A 6,894-nucleotide genomic window follows, 5' to 3' on the forward strand; every position below is an offset into this window, starting at 1 on the left:
TGAGTTTAACACAGGGTTCTTGGTTAGAGCAGCATGTTTTTTTTGTGTGTTTTTAATAGAACTTGGCTCCAAGCATAAAGTGATGCATACTTCCCTCTTTAGATTAACATTTGGCAACATTTGGGATGGGTCAGCTTGTGATCTCACTCTGTTACCTATGGCCTTTGAGGTGTGTTTTGTTTAAGCATGTGTCTGAATGTTTAGCTTTCACAAGTCACATTTTCCATTCTCTATTTTACATAGTTCTGGTAATTATAATAATAAAAGTGTATATATCAGAAAATTTTATTTCTACCTCAATTCTGATGTGAAGTTTGCTCTCAAGTGACACTGGTAATTTATCTGCAAATCACTGTTGGTGTTGGTAACAGAAAGAGAGGTGCTCTATGTACTTTTTATGACTGCCTGCATACCAGGGAGCAGTGTTATACATAATTCAAGCTAATGCTGTTCAGAATATACTCAGATTCCATTGCAGTGTTATCCTTGGGGCCTCAAATAATTGTCCCAGCTTGCTTTAAAGTGCCAAAATAATAATTCACTCTTCCATAGGTTTGAAAGTGTTTTGTAAACAAAACCAGTGAGTGTATTCCTGTGTTACTGGTGGTGAAATGGAAATAAATACACATTAGACTTACCTGTGCTTAGTGCCATTACATCCTGTCATCTCGGGCCATACTAGAGAGATTTTAACTTTTTAGTATTAAAATTAAGGAATCTCTAGAGACACTAGAAAAACCATCCTTTGTTGTAGATGAAATCAAGGAAGGGCTGATGCTCCAGTGTCTGCAGTGAATGCTAGATAATGAAACAAGCTCCATGGGGTTCTTAAAAATGCTTTTGACTCAGATTTTCGAAGCTGAGACCTTACAGCTTATCCTTATTAGATACAGAGGTACAGCTGATGTATTACTTTATGGATCAGAGAAGAATGCTGATGAGTTGAATCTGGTGTTGTAGCTGTCATTGAGGTAGAAAGCATTATCTTTTCTAGAAAATCCACTTTGAAGAGTCTTGCTTGCCTCTGCTTTTGTGAATGTCACGCATATGATAAACATATACATTTGGACACTGAGTATGGAATGGGCTTTGCTCTTGAGCTGTGGCTCTACTGCTGTTGTTATGCAGGGACGGAGCTGCACAAAGAGCTGCACAGGCCCTCTTTGTGAACTTGCTGTCAGTGTGAAGCTGCTCTCGTTGTCTCTCATGCAGCGTTTGCAGAGGTTTGTGTGGCTGTGTGAGGAAGAGCAGTCAGACAGGAGTGTGTGGTGCAGTGCAGCTCTGGGTCCCTTTGGTGCAACCCCTGCGTTCTGTGCTGAGGGGCTGCTGCCTCGAGCTGTTCATTCCAGCACTGCCACTCTTGGCAATGACCTGCTGCCAATCCTATCAAAGATGTTTTCTCCTACTTCCAACCCACTGAGAACAAACTCCAGCTGAATAGGGTCAGAGTACACACTTGTTTCTTATGCAGTGTAATTTCCTCCTGTACCTAAGAATAGATATGCTGAGTGCAGAATGCAACACTTGTATTACATATTGTTCCTGACTCATCTCTGGGGCAATTTGTTCAAAGCAAAGTGGGCTGATTACAGTATGGGTCTGTGCGTCAAAATCTCATTGTAGTGTAATCACGGGATGCACTCTGGGATTTAAAAAATGAGACGTGGCACAATCTGATAAGTACAGAAGAATGACTTGTGTTTTGTGCTGTTATAAGCTGCATAGATGAGATGAGCTCTACAGGAGGAGAAGCTTTGCAGTGCAGAGCGTAATGTTGGTGACATCTGCAGACTGCTCAGGACCCCTTCCCAGGTGCCACTGGGTAATAGGTTTGGCAGAGGAGGAAGTATTACCCCCAGTGTTTTTTCTTAAGGAGAGGTGATTTGTTGTGGTTGCCAGAGTTTGGGGATGTGGTCATTGCAACCATCGATGAAAATCTGGCTTTTGGGCAAGTAGATGGCTGAGATGTTCCAAGGGCTCAGTTGAGGTTGGTGGTGGGGCAGCTCCTCAAGTCTGAAAGGCAGATCCAGGGTCAGAATTGCAGCCTCCCTCTACTGTCCTCCCTGCCTTGAAGGCCAGGGTGTAAGGAGTTCTCTCTCTGACAGCTAATTAAACGTATTTCAATATGTATGTTGTATTCTGTGGGAAAAAATAATCATCTTATCTAATGCCTGGGAAGAGCTGTTGCTGTTTTAAAAAACAAAACAAAACTAAATAATTAACCTTTAGTCCTTAGAAGTTTTAAAATTGCTTTAGTGTCTCAAATTTCAACAGAGGGCAGTGTGACATTGCTATATGCATCTCTGGAGCATTTTCTGTTGTGATGATTTATGTGAAGACTCTTCCACTCAGTGTCCTCATTAAGCTTATTACAGGAGTAATAGCATTGCTGAAAGCACAGGGAAGATGTAAAACAGAAGAGATTTTTACAATGGCTAGATGTGATAAAGGCAGGATAAACTGGAGAACATTTTAAGGTAATGGATGGAGTCAATTACAACAGCATCCCAGGATGCAGGATAGCAAAAAGGGTTCTGCAGAGAGCCGCGGGGAGAGGTTATTGTTATGGATCAGCTCCCAGCCAGGGCATATTTCAGCAAGTTTGTTTGGTGTGCAGCCCTCAGCCAGCAGCGTTCAGGCTATAGATCCTCGTTACATCGAGCTCTCCGTGCTATCCCATTAGCTGGCTGCCCCAAATGGCTGTGCTCTCTGGAGCAACAAGGAGAACTCTGTCAGGACCGGTTGATTTAAGCAGTCCCTCAAAAGGCTGCTGCATGTTCCCTGTCAGCATCACCTCCGACGCGGTTTCAGGCTGCTCTCAGAGCTAGTGCCTTACGGACGTCCATAACCAGTGCCTGGGAAGTAGCATTCAGCAGCACGTGCCTGGGAAGGGCTTTCTGGGTCACTGAGTTCAGTCTCCTGCTATCACAGAAAACCGTATCATATAATCCCCTTCAGAAATTTATCACACTTCATTTTAGAGCAGACGCTGCCTTGCTCCAGGGGTGAACCAGCTTAGAGGACTCTAAAATACAGAAACCCGTCCTCCTTTGGTGATCACCTGCTGCATGTTCTGCTTAGCAGAACCCAGGTAAGGAGTCCCTACCCCAATGTACCTCGCAGAGAGAGTAACTATTTCAGCTGTTACATGAAACAAAACCAAACAATAAATCTTCTATTGGGATTTTTCTTTTGCATAAGAAAAATAAGTATTTGTGTACACCCTGTAGGAATGCCATGTTTTATACTCTGCCTGCTAGCTCTACAGCAGCAGTTAATTAACAAACAATTCCCAGAGCTGTGTTGACATTAATCATTGTTGCTGGTGCACAAACAAAGATGTTCTGGCATTGAAAAGGTGCTTTGGTAGTTGAAGTTCTTGCTGTTGCTAAACAAAGTAGCAGCATTAATTTAAGTCCAGTTTAAAACTTAAAGAAAGAACTGACATTTATAAATGGAAATGAGCAAAGCATCACGAAGAAAAGGGCCTGCAAGAAAGAGAACTGTGAGCATAGAAATAAGAATATACAGATGTTACTTTGGTAACAGCAAACAGACTACTAATGTAAGGCACAGCCATGCAGAGCTGTGTGCAAGTATCTCTCCTCTGTGGTCTCACTACTCCTCTGGCAGTGGGATCATCCATGAGCTTGGTGGAAGTGGTGGGTCCTCAGAACAGGGGATGTGCTCGTGTCCTTTTCTGTCCACAAGCTCTCTGCAGTACAGAAATGCTTTAAGTCAAGTTCTTGAACGTCTCACTGGTTAGAGTGACAGCAAAGACCTGTGGGCCAAAAGCTGGCTTATTGTCTTCTTGCTTTCCATGTCCTGTGATTTCTGTCTGAATAAACTTACAGCACGTAATGCAATTGTGATATGGCAGGGGAGGGAAAATAAAACATTAAGCATAAAAATAAAGAAACTGTGTTCTTATCATCCTTTAAACTCCCTGTTCTTCAGAACAGAATTGCATGGGGTATGTGTGTCTTTGTGAAGCCCTGCAAGAGAGTTAGGAAAGCACTTCTGACCACTTTAGTAGGTGTTGGCTTGTAAAGCAGGGCTGGAGCTGAAAAAGGGAAATCAGATCAGAGGGCTAGGAAAATATGTGAATAGGAAAAATGAGGGAAAAATATTTCAAAAGACTACTCCATGATAGCTGAAAGTGAAGATGAGTGTTTAACTGCCTTTATTTGAAATTAAACCTATATTTACCCTACAAAATGACTGAAATGGTTTTTAAGGAAAATACACTCCGTACAGCATGGATCCAGCTTTCTACCATTGAAGCTCATTGCGCAGTAGAATGATGTATGCACTTAACATTAGTTCTGCTCACTAACGGCCTTCTCCCTGGCAGCTGTTCTGTACATTTACGAGTAACCCAGAAATCACAGTAATTATAGATGTGAATGCACATACATTTTCCCCTTCTGAATTACAGCTGTGCATAGCTGCTTCATAAGGGTATGTCTTCAAAATGGCCCAGTGCTATTTGGTTGATTAATCCTTGCACTGCTCACTGTGCTGTAGAAGAACGAAGCTTTCTTTTACAGTCCTTGTTTTGTCATCCTGCAGCATCCTGGGCAAGCGCTTGTTCTTGAGATAGAGGGAGAAGGCTTTTGTTCTGTAGATCCCTGATTTCAAGTTGTTCTGATCATATTTACAGGAAGATAACCCAAGACCGCATCACCGCTCATGTTCAGGCTTCTGGAAGGATCCCCAGATCCTGGCTGCAGCTGAAAATCTGCTTTGTGACCTATGGGAGAAAAGATAACGGATTGCAGGCAGTGGCATTCGTGTTTTAGACTTCCCTGCTGTTTCTCAGCGTGGCTGCAAAGCGGCAAAGTTTACCCAACATGCCCGAACTGCATTTGTAGATGTTTTGTCTGCTCGCCATGCACTCCATAAAAGCGGGTTGCGTTTCCCTGCTGGCTGTGCCAGCAGCTCGGGAGAGGGCAGTGCGGCTCTAGGGCTGCGGCTGCTCGGCAGCAGTGCAAGGCTGTGCCTTCTCTCCTCCATCCATCACCAGCCTCACGACAATGTCAAACTGTAGCATTTCATAAATGTGAACAAAATACAGTTTAACAATCTGATTTCACCCCAACTCCAAACTGCTTGCAGACATTTTTTGTTGACAAAATGCCTGTTGAATCAAAATTCACTCTGCAGTTTGATTTCATAATTTTTTCCCCTCCAGCTGAGGGGCAGGGGTCCCCTCACTGTAAGCAGCCTTCTAAATGATTGTGCTGAATGACAGATGAATTGCATCATGGTGTTGTGCTATGTGATGATGAGGCAATTTATTATACCTGAATACTTGATGCTCAGCGTTGGTATTATAATGTTATGTTGTGGGCATATGTAGTTCCTGTGCTTTATGCAGTAGCTGACAGTATGAACAAAGCACCTTCTGAAGGTATTATAAAAGCAGTGTCTACTTGCATGTTGAGTAGAAGGAGGACAAGCTATTATTAAATTATTGTAGTGAAGAAGAACACTTCTTTTCACCCTTAGGCTAATATTAAGGTATTCTCAAGGTCAATTGTAAGAGAATATAGAGAAGGACAAGAAACATAAGTGCTGTCAGTTGTATTTCTTGTTTTCATTTAGCAGCAGCCTTAAATTTAGAATTATTTATAGCCATGATGTATTGCTTTCTGACCCTGATTCCTCTAGTTCATCTAGCCAGTTTCTCTGCTCAAAACGAAGCCACAAGTTCTTCTTTGAATCACTTCCTTTTTGTATATACTGGGCAACAGGAAACACTCCAACTTTACCTGGCTTCCAATTTCCATTACTTTTTCTGTTATGTGTATGCAATTTTTTCAGTCCCTGCAGAATCCTATACTCTGAGGTTGTGATCACTGCTGCTGGGCTATTTGTCATACAGTGATTTCCAGAGATGAATTCTTTAAAAAAAAAAAAAAAATCTGAATTGATGTTTTAAGTAAACATGTAGTAGCAAAGGAATTTGCGCTTTAAAGGCAGAATTGCACCTCTTGTTGAGGATGGGAGCAGCTGTGAGCTTCATTACCAGTGGCTCATGGGACGCTGGGAGCCAAAGCGGTGGAGCTCATCTCCAAGCATGACTGACAGCAAAGTAACTTTTAAACATTCTAATGTTAAATGTTGCTTTTATGTTTGAGGCCATCTTTGCTGCTGGTAGGAAAGAAAAATAAAATGCTGGGAAATTCCAATGAGCCTTCTTAAAAGCAAGGAGCCTATTTTTAATCTATTTCAGAATGCCTAAAAAAGGGATAAGTCAGCTATTCTCCTATGCACTGTTCACAAAAGCATTACTTTTTCACCTTTTATGTGTCCTTGAGTAAGTCAGTTAACCATCTTTTGCCTCAGTTTCCCATTTGTGAAGCGTTTAGAGATAAGAATACTTGTTTACTTCCCATGGGTTACAGGGCACAATGTACAGCAATTAGCTACTGTGTCAGCCCTGCTGAAGTCAAGGCAGAATCAACTCTGATTCGATACTATCAAGATAATCTAAGTGATTAAAGAGTTTTATGTATGTTATTCTTCTGAGTGGCTTCAGAAGTGAAAACTCATTACACACTTGTAGGATATTTTCGGGTTTTTCTGTCAGCTGGTTATTGGTAGGCATCGCTAACTACTTTCATTTTTCTAAAACAAACAGGAGAGTTTGCTGATAGGTAGATGATGAGTGCCTGTGTAGCTATGGAAGTGTGACAGTTTGTGAGGAAACCACATGAAATTAATCCTTGAGAAGGGGTTCCATGTACCTTGCCCTGCACCCTGAGAATTAAGTTTTAGGTGTTGGAAAGATTACAAACCTTCCAGTGAATGGAGGGGAATTTCGGTCAAAGTAAACTTGGCATTCTCTACATTTTTCCCTGAATAATTCAATTTTCTTTTGATTTTTTT

Source organism: Meleagris gallopavo, chromosome 13 (genome assembly GCF_000146605.3).
Source record: "Meleagris gallopavo isolate NT-WF06-2002-E0010 breed Aviagen turkey brand Nicholas breeding stock chromosome 13, Turkey_5.1, whole genome shotgun sequence".
Classification (NCBI taxonomy): Eukaryota; Metazoa; Chordata; class Aves; order Galliformes; family Phasianidae; genus Meleagris; species Meleagris gallopavo.